The sequence below is a fragment of the Cetorhinus maximus genome, chromosome 1, assembly GCF_964194155.1.
Source record: "Cetorhinus maximus chromosome 1, sCetMax3.hap1.1, whole genome shotgun sequence".
Classification (NCBI taxonomy): domain Eukaryota; kingdom Metazoa; phylum Chordata; class Chondrichthyes; order Lamniformes; family Cetorhinidae; genus Cetorhinus; species Cetorhinus maximus.
The window spans coordinates 26,423,924-26,448,590 of record NC_135879.1 but is presented as its reverse complement, the minus strand read 5'-3'; positions in this window follow the sequence as shown (position 1 = coordinate 26,448,590).

Here is a 24,667-nt window from a genome sequence, read left to right as displayed (position 1 = left end):
TAAAGTGCCTAGTCAGAAGATGAGGTGCTGTTCCACCATCCAAGGGCCCAAACACTCCTTTCAAGTGAAGCAGCGCTGCACTTGCACTTCCCTCAATTTAGCCTACTGCATTCGCTGCTCCCAATGCGGTCTCCTCTACATTGGAGAGACCAAACGCAGACTGGGTTACCGCTTTGCGGAACACCTTCGGTCTGTCTGCAAGCATGACCCAGACCTCCCTGTCGCTTGCCATTTCAACACACCACCCTGCTCTCATGCCCACATGTCTGTCCTTGGCCTGCTGCAAAGTTCCAGTGAAGCTCAATGCAAACTGGATGAACAGCACCTCATCTTCCAACTAGGCACTTTACAGCCTTCCGGACTTAATATTGAGTTCAACAATTTCAGATCATGAACTCTCTCCTCCATCCCCACCCCCTTTCCGACCCCCCTTTTTCCAATAATTTATAATTAAAAAAAATATATTTTTCTTTTCCCACCCATTAAAAAATTTATTTTGATCTGTTGTTTTATCTCTACCTTTTAGCCCATTTCGATCCCTTCCCCGCACCCCACCCCCACTAGGGCCATCTGCCACTAGCTTGTCCTGCTTGCTACCCTTAATGTCCCCATTAGCACATTCCTTAGATAATATCACCACCGTCAACACCCCTTTGTCCTTTTGTCTATGACATCTTTGGCAATCTCTCTTTGCCCCCACCTATCACTGGCCCCCTATCCAGTTCTACCTGTCCCACCCCCCTCTACCAGCTTATATTTCACCTCATTTCTCTATTTCCTTAGTTCTGATGAAGAGTCAAAGAGGAAAAAGGCCTGGTCTGGGTGGATTGCATCCACATATTTTAAAAGATTCTAGGGAAGAGATAGCATAGACATTGCTACTCATATTTAATAATTCGTTATGGAATGGTGTGGTTCCGGAGGAGTGGAGAATAGCTAATGTAAATCCTATATTTAAGACGTTTGGGTGGTTGGGGGGTGGGGCAGAACATGTCCAGAAAGCTGTAGAGCAGTCAGCCTAACATCAATGGTAAGTAAAATAATGGAATCCCTCTAAAAGAGAAAATAGAAGGATATCTAAGAAGTGAGAAATATAATAATCAGCATGGATTTCAAAAGGTAAAATCTTGCTTGACCAACCTTATTGAATTTTTGACAAGTTAAGAAGAGTAGACAATGGCAATGCAGTAGATGTAATTTATCTGGATTTTCAAAAGGCCTTTGATAAGGTGCCACATTGTAGACTAATGAATAAGGTCAGAGAACGTGGAGTCGGGGACAAGTGGCAGAATGGATTGCTAGTTGGCTTCAAGACGGAAAGCAGACAGATGGAATATAGGATGGTTATTCAGAGTGGCAGAAGGTGGGAAGTGGCGTTCCACAAGGATCAGTGCTGGGACTGCTGTTATTCACAATTTATATTGACAATTTGGACTTTAGGATCAAAAACTCAGCTTCTGAATTTGCGGATGACACCAAATTGGTGGTTGGGGGGTGAGGGTGTGTGTTGGCCAATACTGAGGAGGACATTAATAAACTTGCAGAAAGGGCGAATAATTGGCGAATGAAGTTCAACACAGATAAATGTGAGGTAGAATAAGGAGGTCACTTATTCAATTATTCAGGAGTATGATTGCTTCTACATTGGTAACTATACATTTTCAGTTTTGCTGCTAAGTGGTTTCCTGTATTTAGTTTAAATTTTTGGGTAGCAGGGACTGTGTCCCACTTCGTGGCAGAGTCCCAGCTTTTTATACCACACCCGGCTATCAGTTCCTGCCACAACTGGGAAAACTGCGCCATTTTGTGCACCTTGTATAGCATGCGCATCCCGTTCAGCGCTTTCCATCGTGAGCGCTATTTCCAAGGCTTTTTTAAAATCGAAGTTTACTTCAATTAATAATCGTCGTTGAATGGCATCATTTTGCACACCATAGATCAGATGATCCCTGAGCATATTGCTTAGGGTCTCCCCGAAATCACAGTGTTCAGTCAGTTGTTTCAATTTTGCCACATATGTAGCAGTGGTCTCCCCTGGGGTCCTAACCCTTGAATTAAACTTGAACCTCTGCACGGTGAATGAGGGTTTGGGTTGGAAATGTCGCTTAATGAGGTCTACCAATTCACCAAAGGTCTTCAGATCAGGGGCGTCGAGGGCCCTCTAACTTCAGGTTAAATTATAGGTTTTACTCCAGCAAACATTTAGGAGAATTGGTCTCCTCTTTTCCTCCCCCATTATTTCATTTACCTGGAAATAGAACCAGAGGCGTTCTACATATTGACACCAATCCTCTGCGGATGGTTTGAAGGGGTCAATCCTTCCAAAATGTGGCATGTTTGGTGAGTATATCTTCTTTTTCTTCTGTTTAAACAAGATGCTCACAGCTGCTGAGTGAAGGACAACTCAGTTTCCAATTTATCCTTGTTGGCAGTTTGTTGTGGACTTGATTTTCCAGCCTGGTTTCTCATTAGAAACATTGAACTTTATTTACAGGCTGCAGCAGCAGTTACATGCTTCCATCAAGCTCCACAACGAGAAGAAGAGCTCCCACTCTAAGGTTCCCCATGCTTAGAGCTGATTCATTCACAATGTCATGTGATACTATACAACACAATAAGTCTTAAAGTTACAGTTACTACATTCTTTAAAGCTACATTTACTACAGTATCCTTTCTTTGCTTTCCTAATTTCCATTTTTACTTCACCCCTGTACTTTCTATACACCTCTAGGCTTCCTGCAGCATTAAATCTTTTATGACTGTCATAATTTTCTTTTTCAGCTTTATCTCGGCCTATATGCTTCTGGATAACCAGGGGACTCTAGATTTGGCAGTACCACTCTTTTTCTTTCTGGGCACATGTCTACACTGAGCCCATAGAATCTTGCCTTTGAATGCCTTTCACTGATTTGACACAGTTTTTCCTTCTAATAGTTGTATCCAGACCACTCTCGTTAGCTCACCTCTCAGCTTTGAAAAAATTGTCTTCCCCAATTTAGAACTTTTACTCCTATCCCATCTTCATCCTTTTTCATAATGTTGCTAAATCTAACTATATTATGGTCACTATCTCCAAAATGGTCTCCCTCTGCTACTTCATCCACTTGGCAGCTCAGTTCCTAGGACTAAATCTAGAATTGCACCCCTTTTCATTGGACTTGTTACATGCTGGCTTAAAAATTCTCTTGAATGCAGTTCAAGAATTTTGCACCCTCTGTGCCCTTCACACTGTTCATATCCCAATTGATATTAGGATAGTTGAAGTCCTGAACGATTACCACCCTATTGGTTTTGCATTCAGAAATATGTCTACATATTTGCTTTTCTAACTCCCTTCCACTATTTGGGGGTCTATAGTTATCTCCTAGCACTGTGACTGCCCCTTTTTTATTTCTGAACTCAACCCATATGGCCTCATTTGATGTTTAATTTAGTATATCATCTCTCCTCACAGCTTTAATTGATTCTTTAACCAATAATGTTCCACCCCTACCTTTTTTATCCCCCTCCGTATCCTGCCTGAAAACAGGGATGTTGAGCTGCCATTTTTGCCCCTCCTTAAGCCAAGTTTCCGTTATAGAGATTACATCATGCTGCCATGATATCTGTGCTCTCAGCTCATTGGCTCTATTTACTATGCTCCTAGCATTTACATATATACCTTTCAAAACTGCCAAATTCCTGTGCTGTACACTTTTTAACCTGTGCTGCTTCTGTCTTTCAGAGTCACTCACTAATTCTCCATCTACCGTTCCCTTCTCTGAATTTGCCCTCAGGTTCCCACCCTCTTGCCAATCTAGTTTAAAACGTGCTGCCCCCCAACAGCACTAGCAAATCCCCCTGTGAGGATATTCGTCCCAGTCCTGTTCAGATGTAGACCATCAGGCTTGTACAGGGTCCCACCTTCCCCAGAACCGGTTCCAATACCTCAGGAATCTGATGCCGTCCCTCCTACACCAGCTTTCCATCCACGTGTTTATTCGCTCAATTCTCATATTTCTATACTTGCTTGTATGTGGACTGGGAGTAATCCTGAGATTACTGCTTTAGACGTCCTGCTTTTCAGTCTCCTTCCTAGCTCCCTGAAATCTGCTTTCAGGTTCCAACATGCATCTGCTGCCCTTCTCCTTCTAGGTCAGACTGGTCGTGGGTTTGGAAGGTGCTGTTGAAGGAGCCTTGGTGAGTTGCTACTGTGCCTCTTGTAGATGGGATACACTGCAGCCTGTATGTCAGTGATGGAGGGAGTGAATGTTGAATGTGGTGGATGGGGTGTCCGTCAAGCGGGCTGCATTGTACTGGATGGTGTTGAGCTTCTTGAGTGTTGTTAGAGTTGCACTGATTTGGGCAAGTGGAGAGTATTCCAGCACACACCTTCCTTGTGCCTTGTAGATGGTAGACAGACTTTGGGGAGTCAAAGAGTGAGTTACTCTCCACAGAATTCCAAACCTCTGACCTTCTCTTGCAGCCATAGTATATATGTGGCTTGTGCAGTTCAGTCTGGTCAATGGTAAAACCCTCAGAATGTTGATAGTGGGGGATTCAGCAATGGTAATGCCATTTAAAGTCAAGGGGAGATAGTTGGATTCTCTCTTGTTAGAGATGGACATTGTCTGGCACTTGTGTGGCATGAATGTTACTTACCACTTGTCAGCCCAAGCCTGAATGTTGTCCAAGTCTTGCTGCATATGGGCATGGACTGCTTCAGTATCTGAGGAGTCGTGAATGGTGCTGAACATTGTGCAATCATCAGCGACCATCCCCACTTCTGACCTTATGATGGATGGAAGGTCATTGATGAAGCTGAATGGCTTGGTTCTGTGCCATATATCCTATGGAATCCTATGTATTTATGTAGTAAATATGGGAGCATCAATTCTGTTCCCAGAAATGCTAAAAGTGGTAAGAAATTTAAGGTTCAAAATTTTTATCATCTATCCATCTTAGTATCCAATATGCTGTTGACAAAATCCAGATGCCACACTTCACCCTGAAGTAATTGTTATACTTGCCACTCATGAAATTGAGACTCATTCACATCAAACTAACCGAACCCGACCAGTGAGAACAGGACAGAATCCAGTTGGACGCCTGTTTATACCACACCTGATTTTACTGTCCATTTCACACACTTCTTTAAATGTATTTAACTCCAAGTATCATTCTATTAAATGAATGATGGATGTACATATAATGACGTATTACATGGGCAACACGGTCATGCTTACGTCTTCTTATGTGGCCTCCTTGTGTTTGTCAGCTCTTCAGCTGTGTTTGCAGAAGGCCATGCATAATATTATAGAATTAATCATACAATGGTTACAACACAGAAGGAGGCCCATTTCACCCATCGAATCTGCATCAGCTCTCTGCAAGAGCAACTCAGCTAGCCCCATTCCCCTGTCCTTTCTCCATAACCCTGCATGTGTTTTATTTTCAGTTGTTTATTGAATTCCCTTTTGAAAACCACAATTGAATTTGCCTCCACCACCCTCTCAGGAAGTGTATTACAGATCCTAATCACTTGCTGCGTAAAAAAATGGCTTCGCCTTTGGTTCTTTTGCCAATCACCTTCAATCTGTGGGCTCTGGTTTTTGACCCTCTGCCAAAGGGGACAGTTTCTCTCTATCTACTCTGCCTAGATCCCTCAGGATTTTGAACACCACTATCAAAACTCTTCTCAACCTTATTTTCTTTAAGGAGAGCAACCTCAGCTTCTCCAATCTATCCCCTAGTTGCTGAAGTCCCAGCATCCCTGGAACTATTCTCGTAAATCTTTTCTGTACCCTCTCTAAACCTTCTTCACATCCTTCCTAAAGTGTGGTGCCCAGAATTGGACACAGTCCTCTAGTTGAGGCAGAAAGAGAATTTTATAAAGGTTTGCTTGTTAACTCTATGCTTCAACATATAAAGCCCAGGATCCTGTTTGCCTTTCTCAGCCTACTCTGCCACCTTTGTGCACATAAATCCCCAGGACTCTCTGTTCCCCCATCCCCTTTATAATTATACCCCTTATTTTATATTGCCTCTCCTTGTTCTTCCTACCATACTGTATCACTGCACATTTTTCTGCATTAAATTGCATCTTCCCTGTGTTTGCCCATTCCACTAGCCTATGTTCTTTTGAAATCTATAATTATCTTCCTCAGCATTCAGAACTTACAAGTTTTGTGTCAACTGCAAAGTTTACACTCATGTCTAAGTCAGTAATATACATCTAGAAAAGTTGGGGTCCTCCTGTTGAACTTCAGCCCCATTGTGCATATTTCCCATCTTTCACACTTAGATGCTTAGGTAGGTCATCCAACTTTTGAGCAAAACTGCAGGATATTGTACTGCACTGTGCTTTGAAAAGTGCAATGTTCATTTTGTTCACTTGAAGCTACCACACTCATTTACACCAGCAGAGGGAGTATGATTGAGTTGGCAGAGGCAGTTTAATCAAAGGAAGCCATTGTTTGCTTGTGCAATTTTAATTCAGGGTGTCTCTGGCTGGTTTTATATACCAATAACTTTACACTGATGACGAGGTTGATGAAAAATAAGTAGAACTGCTTCCAGGCATGAATCCTTTTGGAGGGTTTTGCCTTGCCTTCTGCAGAGAGGACAGCATTTTAAGTTTCAGACGTAGAGATATACTCAGGCTATGTTAAGTGCACAGAGGTTCGGATCTAACAAGCAGGAAAGCTTTTACAGGTAGGTTTCATCACTGCATTGCTGATGATCATAGCATTGTCTATGTCAATCTACAAAATGAGACCACCAAGTGTGAGTGGACTACATCACACAAACAGGCTGTACACCAGACCAAACAATGGTTGTTATCAAGTTTCAGAAATGCCTATTTTAACCTGAAAAGCTACCCCATTAGTCATGGGTGTAAGTCTGGTTGGCTTAGGCACAGTTCTTGTGCAAAAAGACAAGACAGGCAACACATTAATTGTTGCGATGGCAAGCCTATCATTAAAGCCCGGAGAGCAAAGTTATTCACAGAGAGAGGAGTGCATTCAATCACATGGGGTAACTTACATTTACATCTCTATTTGTATAAAAATAAGTTTGAAGTCTTCACCGATCATAGACCACAAGTAAGCTTGTTCAACAATCCACTTAGCAAACCACCTACTTGAATAAAGCATTGGATACTCAAACTAGAAGAGCACGAGTTCCATGTTTAATATCAGCCAGGCAAGTTCAACTCAACAAACTATCTTTCACAACATCTGTTGCCAACAGTCAGTCCTACTGGCCATGAGCAAAAATTTCCCAAACAACATCTTAACTATGTAAGCCTAAAGGCAGTGCCAAAGTCACTAAAACTAGCTAAAATCAATGCAGCAATAAAACAAGAGAAGGTGTTATAACTATGTATGATGGTAGTTGAACCACAAAACTGGAAAGACATGATCGAAAGAGAGTCTACAAATGAAATCGCTCACACACAAGGTCTTCACTACGTTAGAATTGACCTCACTGTTAAAACCACATCTGATCTTGCATTAGGCAACAACTGCATTATCATTCCACAACCATTGAGGGAACGTGTTGCCGATACAGCATATGAAGGTCACCAGGGAATTGTCAAACAACTCCTTAGGGAAAGGGTATGCTTCCCAGAAATTGACCAGATGGTAGAACACAAAATCGACCAGTGTTTGCCGTGTCAATCACAAAGTCACATCTTTGTGATCCTCTCAAGACGTCTGAACTTTCTGAAGTTACTGTTGATTTTGCAGATATGCCCACTGGTGAACACCTGTTGTCACTGACAACTACGGCAGATTTCCAGTCATGGAAACAGTTATGTCAACTTCAATGAAAGCAGTCATCTCAGAGCTTGACCAGATTTTTTTCCTTGTTTGGAATTCCTCAAATGGTGAGAAGTAACAATGGACCCCCCATTCAACAGCAATGAGTTCAGTAAATTTGCGAACTCTCTGAGTTTCACTTGTCAAAAATTCACATCCCATTGGCCGAGTGCTAATAGAGAAGTCAAGAGATTTAAGCGTACCCTGCGAAAAGTGATACATACAGTTACAACTGAGAGCAAATCATGGAGGCAAGAGCTGTATTGCTTTCTTCAGAAATACAGAGCGACTCCTGTCGCAACAATCGGAAAGCTTGCAGCTACACTCATGTTTGCACATCCTATGAACACGTTTTCCTTAGCTACCCCACGGAGCTAAAGATCGACTTATACGTGAATGCGATCGAGAACGAAAGGATCAAATACGTGTAAATGTGAAGGGAAACATGAAATTTAAAGCTACACCACAAAAACCAAGAAATAAAGTGATTGTGAAACATGCTGGTTACGTTGGAAAGCAAGTAACTCCTCACAACATCCAACCATTTGTTGTGGCCAATACAAAAGGATTAATGATCACTACTTAGTATGGTTAACAAATCATCACAAGAAATATATAATTCTTCAAAGCACTTAAGACACCATTCGTAAGCATTGAATCTGATTTAGACATCAACATCTCAGATGAGGAATATGAGTTAAATGAGACTACACCTGACGTTAGATGATATCCTATTCAAGAGAGAAAACATTCACCATATTTTAAGTGATTGTATTACAAAGTGAATTATTTTCAATTGGTGAACAAATCTTTTACCTCATTGTATATGACTGAGTGCTTTAAATTAATACAAAAGTTAGAAAATGTAATCAGTTGAATGTTCAAGTAATGCTTATGTTTATTGTTTACATTTTGGAGATGTATAATTGAAACATGCTATGTCTCTCATTTACTAAGAAGGAGAGGGATGTGGTGTGCAGTGTTTTGAAAAGTGCAATGTTCACTTTGTTCTCTTGAGGCCACCATAATAATTTGCACCAGCAGAGGGAGTCTGCTAGAATTGGCAGAAGCAGTTTAACAAAAGGAAGCTATTGTTTGCTCATACAATTTTAATTCTAGGTGTCTGGCTGTTTTATGTCCTAGGAATTTCACACATGTGAATTAGTTAAATTAGAAAACTCAATACAATCCAAAAATAGAGGCATCTGGGGTGAAATAAATCAATGTGCAAAATAAAAGAGCTACAAAGTGTTTAGAAATAATGTCACTGAGAAAAGCATATCCTGTAACTATTATATTAATCTGTGGCTGAACTATTCTTGGAATCAAATAACCTGGGAGCATTTATATACAGTGATATTAACATTGTAATATGCCCATGGGCCATATACACTAAGCTCTCCTCGTTAAAATAAAGCTGCATTAATTTTATTTTCAGTGCTGAATCTCTTCAATTAACTTTTCGTGAAATGCAAATTCATTTGCTGCCACTAATCCTCTGCTTCCTCCATTTAATCTCAGCATTTACTGCCCCAAAATTTCCGTGGAGGTCATCCTAATCTCCCAGTGTAATTTCAGGGAGATCAGGGGAACACAGAGAAACTGCAGCAGTAGTTGTTTTAGAAAAATACATATTAGAAAATCATTGTTGCAGAAGGTAATTGTTTGTGTATTAAACTTGAATTTATATAGTATCTTTCATGTCCTCAGGGTGTCGTAGTGCAGTTACATTTGTTGTTATGCAGGCAATTACAGCAGCCAGATTACACACTCTAAGGACGCACAAACATCAAATTAGTCAGATGACCAGTTTATCTGCTTATGGTTGAGGTATAAATGTTAGCCAAGAGCTCCCTGCTCATCTTCAAATATTGCCCTGGGATTGCTTACATTTCAGACCCTGAGTTTGAAAGGTGGCACTTCCAACAATGCAGCACTCTCAACAGTGCATTGAAGCATCATCCTCGACTGAGCTCTGGTTTGAACCTGCCACTCTGATTTAGAGATGTAGCTGTTTTAACTGAGCCAAGTTGAGGCTTGTTAAACTAGAATTAAAGCGTTGTGTACCATTTTGAGTATCACATTATAGGTAGGGCATAAAAACAATGAAAAAATTACAAATGTAGATTAACTGCTGTGTCACCGCACTGAACAATAGTTCAGCAGAGATACTTGAGAAGTTAGTGTTTATTCTCTAGAGCTGAGAAAATATCAAGGTTTTCAAAATTATGAAGGGTTATGCTGAGATAAATAATGATAGATTGTTTTCACGGGTGAGGTATTAATGAGATGGCATAAATTTAAAACAATCACAAGAAAAATTAAAGAGAGGAGAGGTAAATTTGCTACGAACGGTTGTTGAAGCAGAGTTGGCGACCATGAAATTTGATAAGACTCAACCAGAAATGCAAGGATCCTGATGGGTGATTAACCCTTGCATAACACTTCTGATGCAGGCAGCACTCAAACTTTGTACTGCCTGCTCACTTAAATGACCGTAGCATGCAGCCAGCACTAGGTGAGCTGTTGAGCCCGAGCAGGGGCACAAAATCATGGGAGGCTAGCATGAGTTCAGGTTAGCTTGCACTTCTGAAAGAGGAGGTACCATCCGGCTAGAGCAGTTATTGTAAGTCATTGTAGAAGTGAGTTTGACTTGAGAAAGACACAAGAATGGCACAACCTGGCAGAGAGTGGGCTCCAAGATTTTTCAACACTGCAGAGGAGGCTTTGGTTCAGGAGGTGGAGAGTAGAAGAGACGTCATCTATCCACAGGGGGCCAGGAGGCCCTGCAGACAAACTTTGTGAAGGCAGTGGGAGCAGATAGCCATGCCAGCTAATACTAGGAGACTAGGAGTACTTCAGGAGGTTCAAGGACCTCAGACTGGTAATCAGTAAATGCATTTTCAAATGCCATAGCCTGTCAATTGCACATTTAGCCTCAGACACTATTTAATGCACCACACTCCCATCACTCACCGACCAAGAATCTCTATCAATCGTGATCATACTTTGCATTTATATCTTCACCTCATCCTCACACACTTAGGACTGCTGAAGCCTCACACCCAGACCTCACAGCTTGCACAGACTGTCAGCTATTCTTCCATTACAGCCACATCACCCAAACAGATTACACCACACTCAGTGACACAATTCCTTCTCTCTAGTAGGGCAAGGCGGCACATAATTGGAGGCAGCAGCATCTAACCGACAGGGAACAGGCATACCTGAATATCCTTACCCCCATAGAGGGGTCGGTGCTCGCTATCATTGGAGTGGCTGTGACTGAGGCCATTGTCAGTAGTGGGCTGAAACCATTAAAAATGATGGTATGCTCATACCTAAACATCCTTCTCCCATCCTTCTCCAATCCCACTCCCCCTCATCCCACAATCTCTTCTGATTTACAAGCTGAAGATTGTGTAACCATGCACCTCCTGCTTTCCTCACTTCTCCTGACAATGCTTTTCCTGCACATTTTCTCCTCTCAGATACTCAAGAATTACAACCTGACCAAGCAGCTGCTCTCACACACTCAGCCACCAGCTCAGATACTGACAGTGTGTGTAATTTAGAGGTTAACCTTGAGTCAGGCTCTGCATGTGGTGAGACACCAGGCATGAGTGGGTTGCAACCAGGGCTGAAGATAAGTGTGGCACTGGGGAGCAAGGTTGCACATGAGATCTGCTGCAGAGGACTCAGATGAGTACTTCGATGGGATGGCATAAGAAGGCTAATGCTTGGTGCCTTGTCACACCAGCCAGAGGGCTTAATGTCACTGTGAATGCAAGAGTCCAGTGTTCAACTTGGCACAGGGCTTTGTACTGAGCCTGCAGCGCATCCACTCCAGCGTGAAGTGTTGGACAACTCCATGAGAACACTTGAGGAGCATCTATGATGCAGCATCTGATGGCCGATGTTCCAGTTTCCATTGCCCAAATAGAAGCCACCTGATGTCCGGGTTTTGCAGTGTAAACTCAGTCTGAGCTCATGTAAGCTCTTCTTGTAGCCAAGAATAGACAGGTGCTTGATGGCCGGCAGGGAGATGATGGGCCGAAGGGCCTGTTTCTGTGCTGTATAACTCTATGACTATGACTCTAAAGCTCAGATTGCTGCTATCATAGCTGCAGATACCAGTGTTCAAAGGGACTATGTAGGGTCCCACAGAGCTCCAGCAACCTGTCCTCCAACACATTACTAGGAATGCTGAAGCACCACCCAGGGGGAGTGGCAGTGGCTTTATGGAATACAAGCCTGCTGTCCTCTCTCAGGGCGACAGCATTCATCCTCCTGCCACTGCTGCTTGCCAGTGCCCTGGCCTGTCAGCCAGTCAGCTCAGGCTGCCACTGTGATGCTGAGGTGGCGCAGTCTGAACTTGGAGCTTTAGGATCAGAGCTGCTTCAGGTCATCCTGCAAGGGCCTGTGCAGTCCCTCCCTACTGAACATCAGCAGCTTTCTACAAGCCATGCTGCACTGTGTAGGAACACTAAGACAGTCAAAGGCCAGGCACTAAGGGAATGCTCAAGGGTGATAAGCAATCTGGCACGCTTCGATTTATAGAGTTGATTTAGAATGTTGGTTTTGTTGTGGCTTTTATTTTTGTATTGTGGCCCAGCGGTCACTGACAGTCAGTGACAGAGAGAAGGCCAAATGTGGGACTGTGGGTGAATGGGGGATTGGATTTGTTTTAATTGGTACCACAACCCAATGAGCCAATCACAGACTGTCCAGCTAGAAAGGGGCTGTGTTGTTTGCCTCCTCCCTTCCTCCTCTTCATCTTCCTCCTCCTCAACTGCTTGCCATAAAGCGGGTGGCAAGGGCTGTGCCCTCATGATGGTGATGTTGTGCAGCATGCAGCTGACCATGAGAAATCTTGTCATGCGCTCTGCTAAGTATTGAGGGGCTTCCTCCCAGACTTTCTAGGCAGTGAAACCATTGCTCAAATACCTCAATGGTCTGCTTGATCACATTTTGTAGGGAAGCATAGCTTTTGTTATGTACATGCTGCCCATCCATGAGTGTGTTCTACACCTGAATCATGGGCACGTGGTCAGCAGATGGCCCTTGTTGTCCAGTAGCCACCCTCTGGTTTGTCGGCATGGTTCAATTGCAGGCACACTGTACTGCTGCCAAGATACTTGGGTACTTACTTGCACGATTTGCTGCATATGGTCATAGACCAGATGGATATGGAGAGAGTGGAATCCCTTTTAGCTGTGGCACATCTCAGATTCGACATTGTGATGAAAATCAAGAGAAAAAAAACCTTACCTTAATTGGGAGTTCGAAACAACAGTTCCCAGCAGGCCTCAGGACTTGTGAGCATGCTTTGGCTGGGAAAGGGCTGCACACGTGGAGCTGGTGTCTTTCACGTCTCCAGGTCAGTAACTGGCCCTGCGCATGTGCGCAGTTCATTTCTTTTACGTCTTTGGTCTGGGAACTGGCTTTGCGTGCCTGCACAGAAGGAAAAGAAGGAAAGTGAGAAAGCGCAAAACTGCAGGTAAAGTGATCTGAAGAGGAGCGCCACTGCAGGTAAGGTGCCCCATAAAGCAGGACATGGGGAGGGGGACAGGGACAGGTCCCAAATCAAGAAGAAGGTCCTATGCAAGGGAATGGGACAGAAACACATCCCAGAAGACAGTCCTAGGTAAAGGACAAGGACGGAAATCAGAAATAGATCCTGTTGAGCAAAGTTGAGAGAAAGGGGTAGAACAATTGACTCTGAATTAAAGAGAGAGAGCTGTGGGGAGCAGACTTGAAGCAAAGTGGGCTCGAGAGAAGCCTTGAAGATCCGAGAGGGCAGCCAAAGTTTGGTGACTCCGCGCTGGCAAAGGTACCTTTTGGAGATGTGGTGTTCTGCTTGGCATGGCCGGAGATATGAAATTGTGCTTGAGTATACCTGGCGATCCAAGGGAAAGGAATCTCAGGAGGCATGATTGAAACCTGGAGGTGGATTCATGTTGAAACTGTCCAAGTAGGAACGGCTTTTGGGAGAGAATTCCAAAGTGAGTTCTTCAAACGTGGAGATTGGAAACACTCATGAGAAAGAAGTTCAGAGTGTGTATGTCAGAGCGTGAGGACAGGAGTCCTGGGCTCTCTGATAAGAAATACTGCAAAGCTGCTGAGGACTGAGTTTAGGGAACTCCTGTGTTTGCTCTGCAGTTGAAGTAATAGTGAGTTTAGACTGTGGTTTTGGGTGTCTCAGGGAGAGATACCAGCTGGGGAGAAAGCATCTAGTGAATGCTCAGAATTCTGTTGGAAGGAAACCATTTGCAACTGGGCCAGCCCAATCAAGAAGCCTTGGGGTTAAGGTAGTGGTAAATCTTCACTGGCTCTTATGTCTGCAAGGGTATTGTGATAAAAGGAATGGTGTGAGTTTCAATCATTTTCTTGTGTTTATATTGTGATCTTTCCAACTTTTTTGTCTGATGTAATACAGTTCATTTTTTTCCTTGTTTAATAAATGTTTTATCCTTTATGTTAAAAGTTCATCAGTAAACTCCTGTGAATTTGTTCAGTAGCTTTCCTCCCCGGTTTCTAAAAAAAAACAAAGTTAGGATCGATCCATCAAGCCAGGTTTCGCTCTGGGATCTGACTTGTCCAGTATTAATATCAGCTGGGATCGTAGCAATATGTGATGCCCACAAAGCGACATGCATGCAGTCAATGGCACTCTGCACCAATGGGGAGCCAGTAATTCTAGAAAAACCACGTTCTCACTCTGCCTGCTTCTCTCTGGCAGGAGAGAATGAAATATATTCCACTCTCTTGGAATACAGAGCCTCAGGGACCTCCCTTATGCAACAGTGGATGGTAAACTGGGAGATATTATAAACATCTCTTCTTCAAGCATGGAAGGAGCCTGACACAAAATGTTCATGGCTATGGTCACCTTCACAGCCACAGCCAATGCTGCCCTCATCCCGCTCTGAGGCTGCATTTGTGGCTGCAGCAGGTGGCAGATTTCAGTGAGGACCTCTCCTTAATGCAGTGATGATGGCTGACACACTGTTCCTCACTGGAGTTCAGTTAAGGGAATTATGATTTCCTGCTGAGAGAACTTAATTCTCCCATCCTCCTCCTTCTTCCAACTTCTTGTCCTGCTCTGTGTTGCCTCCGTTCATTCTCCCTGCCATGCTGTAGTCCAAGAAGGATGTAAACAACTCCGCCCATGTCTGCGATCAAGAAGCATGTGCAGAATTTATGAAATTAGGCCGAGGTTCTTCAGCAGGTCTTAGACCTTAGGCTTCAGCAACATGAAACAAATCTGGAAACTACTAAATTCTTTTACAATCACAGCAAGGGTCATTACAAATCAATCAGCAAATTACCTGAAAGTAATTTATGATTACTTTAAATAGCACTGGCGGAGGGGTCCTTCCTGCTGCTGAACGCATGTTCAGCTGTGTGAGGTTAAGAGATGTCATTATTTGGAGCGTTGAGCTCCAAAATGATGCCGCTAGTGTCAAATCAATTAATGCCACCATCTTCCTGCTCTGTGTCCTTCCTATGGGGCAGAATTTTCTGCCTGTTGGGCGGGCGGGCAGCCAATCCCCACCGGAGAAGCGGGCCCCACCACCACTTTACGTGGGCGGGCCAATTAAGGCCCGCCCAGCGTAACACCCGGCAGGAAGCACTATGCGCCCCCTGTGCAGGTGGGGGGGGGGCGATTCCCCAAAAGCAAGAGTGCGCTCTTTCGCGCATGCGCACGAAAGAGTGCACATCCCCCTGAGGCTAAGTGCTGAGATGGGACATGCTCATAAATTACACTAAAACTTAATTAAACTTTTAAAATCCCTACATGAAACCTCATCCCGCCGGTGGATGAGGTTTCATATTTTTTTTATTGCCCGCCGGGGCTCCTGGCCTGCCTGTCAACCTTAAGGTTGGACGGGCAGGTCCTTTAATTGTTTCAATGATCCTGTCAATGGCCTCAATTGGCCATTGACAGGTCGGCGGGTCCACAGCTGATTTTGCTGCGGGCCCGCCTTCCTGAAAATTTAAATGGGGCGGGATGACATCGGGGGTTCCGCCCAATGTCATCCCGTGTCATTTTACACGTCAGCGAGCGGGCCCCGCCCCCTGCTCGCCGACGGCAAAATTCAGCTCATGGATGTTCACTGTGCATGTGCTAATGCCTTCGACCAAAAGACCAGTGTCAGAAATGTGGAGGCACAACAGCACCCATAGCGCTGAAAGAACATCCGAATTTTGCCATAAATTGTAAAGGAAATGAGATAGTTGCTTTAAAAAGACTTCTATTAAAGGGTACATGGAATAAGAAGGTGAATGGGATTAGACAGTTGTTCAAGTGAAGAATAACTAAACGGTGAAAAATAATGGGCAAAGTCCATTATTTCTGTGCTGTGATCACTGAAAGTAATGCTAAATCATACCTAAAAATATGCATTTTGAATATTGTAGAGATCATGTAAATTATACAGTATTTTATGGAATCAGGGGGTTTTCAAATACAGGTGTGCTATTGACATTCTAGTGTTTCTCATTCTGTCTCCTGTTTGTCAATATATATTGGTGTAATGATGCACTGCATGGTTGAGTTTTTGGGCTGACAAGTGACAAGTAACATTCATGCCACACAATGACCATTGCCAACAAGAGAGAATCTAACCATCACCCCTTGGCATTTAATGGCATTCACATCACTGAATCCTCCACTATCAAAATCCTGGGGGTTACCATTGACCAAAAACTGAACTGGACTAGCCATATAAGTACTGTAGCTACAAGAGCAGGTCAGAGACTAGGAATCCTGTGGCGAGTAACTCACCTCCTGATTCCCCAAAACCTGTCCACCATCTACAAGGCACAAGTCAGGAGTGTGATGGAATATTCTCCACTTGCCTGGGTAGGTGCAGCTCCAACAACACTCAATAAGCTTGACACCATCCAGGACAAAGCAACCCATTTGATTAGCACCCATCCACAAAAATTCACTTCCTCCACCAATGCCAAACAGTGGCCGGAGCATGCACAAGATGTACTGCAGAAACTCACCAAGGCTCCTTAGGCAGCACCTTCCAAACCCATGACCACTATCATCTAGAAGAACAAGGGCAGCAAATACATGGGAACACCACCACCTGGAAGTTCCTCTCCAAAGTCACTCACCATCCTGACTTGGAAATATATTACAGTTCCTTCTCTGTCATTGGGTCAAAATCCTGGAACTCCCTCCCTAACTATGGATGTACCTACACCACAGTGGCTGCAACAGTTAAAGAAGGCAGTTCACCACCACCTTCAAGGGCAATTAGGGATGGGCAATAAATGCTGTCCAGCCAGCGATGCCCACATCCTGTAAAATGATAGGGCTGGAAATCCACTGACACACTCCCAGCAGTTGCACTAAGACTGTAGCGGCTGTTGTCCTCCAGCACTGACCTTGTGAGAGTTTACAGGGTCAGTGGGAGAGCACATCATTGGCATGGGGCAGGTGGGCATAAGCCCCACTTTGGGTCCATCCGTGACACCTGCCTGCTGCATGTTAAAGGAAACTCTGTCAATCTCCTGTCCTCAGATGGGAACACTTTCTTAGGGCCACTTCTCCTTAGCCTCTTGAGAAAAGTAACCGATCTGGCAAAATTGTTATCTGGTTGTCTGGTCTGAATCCCATCAGTAGGTCCTATATATGCCTTTGTGGAGACTGGTGCACCGCCACTTATTTGGCTTGTGATACACCAGGTCATGAATAAAACTGAGGAGCAGGATCTCCAAGGTTAGGAAATCCTGGACTCCAACTCAATTCCCTGACTGTATGAGAAGAACATTTCACAAAGGTTTACTTTAAAACAGAGCGATTGACTTGAAAAGCTGGTTTTATACCTTTTGAATAGTAGCTATCAGCATGAAGTGCAATGATATAATTTGCAAATTGAAGACATCATTAGTATCATGTAAATAGCAAAGTGTCATATTAAAAAAAAGTGAAATTCATATATGTCATTATATCAACAAAAATATTTTTTGAGCCGTTTTGGGCTCCTTATAGCTCCTCACAATGACACTGTTTAACATGTCGTGAAGCTGTGTGACAAAAATTCGTCATCTAAAGTATTAATTCTGAAGATGTTCAGCCTTTGTATTTGTATGCAGTGAAAGTACAGAGTTATGAGAAACACAATTACACTGGAAATATGACAATTTTGTTATGGGCTGCAAGCACAGACTACATCTTCCTGCCTGTGGACAAAAGATTTTAGATTACAGGCAGCTGCAAAAATAAGGCTTACCTGAAGAATTATTCATGCAGTTTTGTCAGTGAGTGCGAGAGTGGTGTCATTTCGTTTACTATTCCTACTCCAATAGCCTCACTAAAGCTTTCTGCACAACCTAAAGCAGTCACAGAATGATCTTTACTTGATTATTGTCCTGTTAATGGATTGTTCAAGTGATCCAGGTACTTTGCCTTGCCAGTAGAATGAAGAAATAATTAAATGACTCACTTTTTCCACAGGTCTGAAATATCACTGAGGTAAATTTAAATCCCAAATAGATTATCCAAACTCCAAAAAGGAAATGTACTTTAAGCCTACACCAATCTTATCGGAAGTAAATTGGTTTTTAAAATTGGACTGAGACAACTGAAGTACAGTAGTTGATTCTAAACAGCACATAGTCTTCACAGAGCTTATTTTGAAGGCGCTACAATCTACACAGCATTATTATTTTAATGTAAATTTTGAGGCTAATTGCCATACCACAAACACCCATACATCCACTGAATGTGTGCACACAGATTTCAAGCAGGAGCTGACTCAATGTGTTCCTGAGTCATTCACCATAACCTCAGATGGCAGGAAATATTTCTTACCAAATTGTTCTTCTGCTGCAGTCACCATGCTCACGACGTTGGGAAATTGTAGAAGTCTCACACCTCTCTTAATCTTTGCAAATTCTCATTTTCCCTGTTTGAAAGGGAGTCTCAGAGGGTCCAAATTACAGTGTAAGGATAGGGTCATCAGGATGGCCTCTGAATTTCTCATTAACTCAACAGAGATTTTTCAGAGGAGGGAATATGTCAATGAGTATGGTTCTTTCAGATAGCTCTGAAACTTGTAAAATCAAGCTAACATGCATCCATTCAATGGGGAAGAACCCTGCTATATAGCACTATAGTCAGAGCTCCTTCTAATCTATTCATTGAAAAATAATTTCGAGCTTTTGATTTTGACAGTGTTAAATTATTAATTTTGTAGTATGATGGGGAGGGTGGAAGGGATGTTCCAGCAGAGAGACCACACTTGTTGATGCATTAAGCATTTTGAAGTGGTACCACAATGTTTGATGTATATTTTATATACAGGAAACTGAGTCTGCAATGCAGTGAACAAAGAGCAGTGTGCATTTCTGTCACAAATATTCCTTGTGAAGAACAAAGGAAATGAGCACAGCCTGACTTGCAATACAGTCATATCAATAATGCAATAATAGCCCTTTAGATACTGAATTTATTTAGGAATCCGCAGCAAAGAAATGTATTTTCCTTTAAACATCAACTCTGACATTTATATTAAAATGATGAAGAAGAATAAGATACATGGTTCCTTTGCCAACAGGGTAGCCTGGCTCACAAGATTAGTCACAAAGGGTTTGTGAATGAAGAATTGAACTTCCAAAGAAAGGACACTTCTGTACCTCAAACAGTTTATTGGTTGGTTAGCAGTATAAAGGCCACGACTTTATATCTCACCATGTTGCCATTCGGACTTGCTTGCTTTAGCTGGATGGATTTTGTTCATTCTCAGGCTCATCACTTGATCATCACCGGCAATCCTCTCCCACAGTGAGGACATCAGTTGTCTGCTGGTAGAGGTGGTGACGGATTGTTGGCTCGAGCAGCTGCCGTCTCCATCTCTTGCCATTCTCTCTGAGGTTGCTCTTGTTGATTGGAAGTTCTTGATACCAATTTCAATGGTGGATCACAATGTTGGTCGTGATTGGGCACCTGCTTCCCATGAGTTGATGTTAACAGAGTAGGCGTTAGGGGAGGCTTTGAGATTGTCCTTGAAATGTTTCCTTTTGCTCTGGTGTTATTGAGCTCCCTGGTACAGCTTTGAGTAGAGCATCTGTCTGGGCGGTCTTGAATCATCCATTCTGACAACATGTCCTGTCTGTTACATTCTTCTATTTGACATAAGCATACCAATCATATAACAAGGACTGGTAAAACAATAATATGGGTTCTTTATTTGAAAATAAGACTATATACATACAGTGTTAACTAGGGGGCTTTGTATACATATCTGATGTATTCAGAGTGCAAAGTCATGGGACTACTACATCACATCCTGTCTCTGTGGTTGTGATTGACAGCAGTTTAAGATACACCTCCTTAAAGGTACATGCACATCATATCACAGCATCCTCTTTTTTCCTAAACTAGAGGTATGCCCTTAAAGAATAAAACTACTTACATGAAAGCAAAAGAAAGTAACATTGGCCAAGATTTATCCCTCGTCATGCAGGCTCGGCCGGGGTGGGCGGGAGCGGTCGGGAAACTGACCTCCGCCCGCGATCGGGGCCACACCGCAATTTCACGCTGGCGGGCCGATTAAGGCCCACCCAGTGTGCAACGCGTATTTCAGTGCTGCCCGTGTTGGGGGAGTTTGGGGAGGAGGGTAAGAGCACAAGTTCACACATGTGCGCACAGAGCTTCCTCAGGGAGATGAAGAGTTTTGAAGATTAAAAATAAAGATTTTTGGAATGTTATAAACATGTCCCCTCATGTCACTCTGTCACATGAGCAGGGACACGTTAGAAATTAGATTGAAATTTTTAATTTTTTCTTTAATGACGAATCGAAACCTCATCCTGCCTGTGGATGAGGTTTTGCAAAAAATGCAAAGGCCGCTTGGCCTTTTCGCCTGCCCGCCAACCGTAAGATTGGACTGGCAGTGAAAAGTTTAAATCGATTACATTGTTAATGGCCTTAATAGGCCTTTCAGTTGTCGGCGGGCACGCTGCTGATTCCCACGGGCGCCTGCCGACCTAAATATCGCATGAGTATGCGATGACATCGGGACGCTCGCCCGACATCATCGCGCATCATTTTACGCTCAAGTGGGTGGGCCGCGGGCCTGCACGCTCAGCGAAAGATCCTGCCCATTGTGTCCGAATGTACCCCAATACAAGACAATAAATTTACAAGTCTCTGAAATGTATCCCCAGTTTGCTTCTCCGTCCAGACTTAGTTATGGTGATCTTGGTTGGAGGCTGCTGTATGTTTTTCTAAGGCTGATTAGGGGGGCTTTGTTTGTGTTGTGTCGTAGATCATGTTCTATTTGGAATAGGATTACTTGGTGTTTCTGGTTGCTGTACTGTTCTGATTGGGCATCCATTTCTTCACACTGTCATGCCATTTGGTGTTCATACTTGAAACGATTTTGGTTCTGTGCTTATGCTGATGGCTTATGTTGGATTCTATATGCCATTAGTTTGATGTTGTACTTTTTGTCCAACGTTCAGATTGGGTAAATTGTTACCCACACGTTGGTCATGGGCATCTTTCATTTTCTCCTGTTTTTCAATTAATGCATCTTGTACTTTGGGGGGTCTCGACGAGTGATGACTAGGGAGGGTTGTCCGCACTTGTCTGCTGAATAGTAATTCTGCGTTGGTTTTTCAGTACAATGTAGTTTGCGAGTTCAGAATGGGTATACATGTTCGGTTCCAACTGTGTCATGTAGCCTGCTATGTTGATCTGCGATGTGTAGTTACACGATCTTCTCTCAGTGTAAGCATGGGGTTTCCAATGATGATCCCTGTGGTCTGTGGTCCTTGTCATTGTCTTAACGATATCATGAATGGTGACAAAGGACAGGTCCCTGCATGCCGGTAGGCCGGTTATCACTGAGCCCGTGGCGTCCACAACATAAAATAACTAGGGTGACGAGGGTTAGTTTTTGTAGCAACACTTCAGTGTAATGAATCCCAGAGATAGAATCTCTGAGCCATTGTATGCAGTGAATTTGGCAGTAGCTGGTCGAATAACCACTTGCCACTTCTATGGGTACACACAAAGTGGAAGGATGTTTGTACCTGCACTGGTGTCCAGTTTTGCATACAATTTGTGCTACCCCTGCACCTGTGGGCATATAATCTGGATGGTGGCAAAGGTTTCTGTTGGTACCAGTGTACCAATATATTCTTTGATGTTCACCATGTGGAATGTCTGCTCACTTTGTGTATTGATGGTCTGGTTATCCTCATCATCTGACCATATAGCTTGGCTAGACGTTTCTTGGATGTTTTTTTGACAATATCTGTTATGTAGCTTTAGTTGATTGGAATGCTGTACCTGTCTGGCCTTCGGCTGTGGCATCTCATGACGTGCAATCGCTAGTCCCAGCCTTTCCTTTCTGCATTGGCACTTCCAATGCCCTCTGGTGCCATATGTCTATACATTATTAAAAGCTGGGCAATTTATGGGTGCATGTATGAGAGCACATTGCCCGCTTTGCCTGCCTTGGCTATTGTGCCAATAGTGGATGACTGATGCATAGCCTCTAGACTCTGTCTAGCCAGTGGTATGGCTATGTATTTGCATCCACTTTACAGTAGTGTTTCCATGTTGTAACCTTTGGGTTGGCCCAAGAGGTATTTTTGGAATGCTTCCATTGATGTAGATGCTTTTTTGAGCTTGATTATTCTATTGGCTAACTCTGATGCCATAAAGTCACAATCATGCCCCTTGTCTCTGCTTGTACTTCTGAGTTGATCAAAGTTCTCTTTCAGTTGTTGCCTAGAAGGCAGGAATTCCAGATGGTGTATTTGGAAGTTGAGCTTCACTTGTGATTGATCTTCGACTGTTGACCATATTTTATCTGGTGAAATTGAAATGACAAAAATGAAACAGTACTGAGCAAATTGATGGAGCTGCAGGCTGGCAAGACTGTGGGTCCCAGTGGACTATATCCTAGGGTCTTAAAAGAGGTGGCTAATGAGATAGTCAATGCGCTGGTGTTAAATTTCCAAAATTCACTAGATTCTGGAAAGGTTCCATCAGACTGAAGAGTAGCAAATATAACCCCTGTATTCAAGAAGGGAGGGAGGCAGAAAAAGGAAACTATAGGCCAATTAGCTTGATTTCTGTCATGGGGAAGTTGTTAGAATCGATCATTAAGGAGGTTATAGCTGGGCACTTGGAAGAGATCAAGGCAATCGGAAAGAGTCAGCATGGTTTTGTGAAAGGAAAATCATGTTTAACCAATTTATTGGAGTTTTTCTGAAAGATTAACATGCACACTGGATAAAGGGGAACCTGTAGATATACTGCACTTGGATTTCCAGAAGGAATTTGATAAGGTGCCATATCAAAGATTATTACGGAAAATAAAAGTGCATGGTGTAGGGGGTAACATATTAGCATGGATAGAAGATTGGCTGGCTGGCAGAAAGCAGAGAGTATGCATAAATGGATCTTTTCAGATTGGCAGGATGTGATGAGTGGAGTCCCGCAGGGGTCTGTGCTGGGGCCTCAAGTTTTTACCAGTTACATCAGTGACTTAGATGAGGGAAGTGAAGACATGGTAGCTAAATTTGCAGATAACACAAACTTAGCTAGGAAAGTATGTTGTGAAGAGGACATGAGAAGGTTGCAGATGGATATAGATAGGTTGAGTGAGTGGGCAAATGGAGTTTAATGTGGGAAAATGTGAAGCTGTTCACTTTGGCAGGGAGAACAAAAAAGCAGAGTATTACTTAAATGGAGAATGGCTGTATAATTCTAAGCTTCAGAGGGATCTAGGTGTTCTAGTACACGAGTCACAAAAAGTTAGGTTCAGCAAGTAATTAAGGAGGCTAATGGAATGCTATCCTTTATTACGAGAGGGATTGAACATAAAAATAAGGATGTTATGCTTCAGTTATACAGGGCACTGGTATCTTGAATACTGTGTGCAATTTTGGTCTCCTTATCTAAGGAAGGATGTAAATGCGCTGGGGGGTGGTTCAAAGGAGGTTTACTAGATTGATCCCTGGAATGAGTGGGTTGTCATATGAGGAAGGGTTGGACAGACTGGGCTTGTTTCCATTGGAGTTTAGAAGAGTGAGGGGTGATTTGATGGAAGTACACAAAATCCTGAAGGGCCTTGACAAGATGGGTGTCAAAAGGATGTTTCCTCTTATGGGTGAGTCCAGAACAAGGGGGCACAGTTTTAAAATTAGGGGTCGCCCTTTTAGGACAGAGGTGAGGAGAATTTTTTTCTTTGAGGGTTGTGCGACTTTGGAATTCTCTGCCTCAGAAGGTGGTGGAGGCGGGGTCATTGAATATTTTTAAGGCCGAGGTAGATAGATTCTTGTTAGGCAAGGGAATCAAAGGTTATCGGGGTTAAATGGCAATGTGGAAATCGAAACACAAGAAGATCAGCCATGATCTTACTGAATGGCAGAGCAGGCTCAAGGCAACGAATGGCCTACTCCTGCTCCTATTTCTTATGTTCTTATGTTCTTATCGCAACACTATCCATCTCAGCTGATGTGAGATTAACATGGCCTTTATTCATGACATACCTGTGTTTTGGAAGGCACTCATGTTTGTTCTTTTGTTCTCCCACTTGATTTGCAATATCCTTTCTAAGGCAGCATTGATTATGTTGTTCTAGGCCCTTGATCTGGTTGTCCACAAGTTGTCCAAGCTTCAGCACCATGGAGGGTGTGTCATATGACAGAAAGGAGCTCTATTTGGAAGAGTTGAGGACTATAGTTAGGTTTTCCCAACACAATTTGTGCATCTTACTGGTTGATCATAGGACAGCATTGATTGCACTTGCAGGTGGGTCTACAGCCAGAACCATCTGTTCATCTCAGTGGAGGAAGTATCCATGGTAGGCTCATGGGAT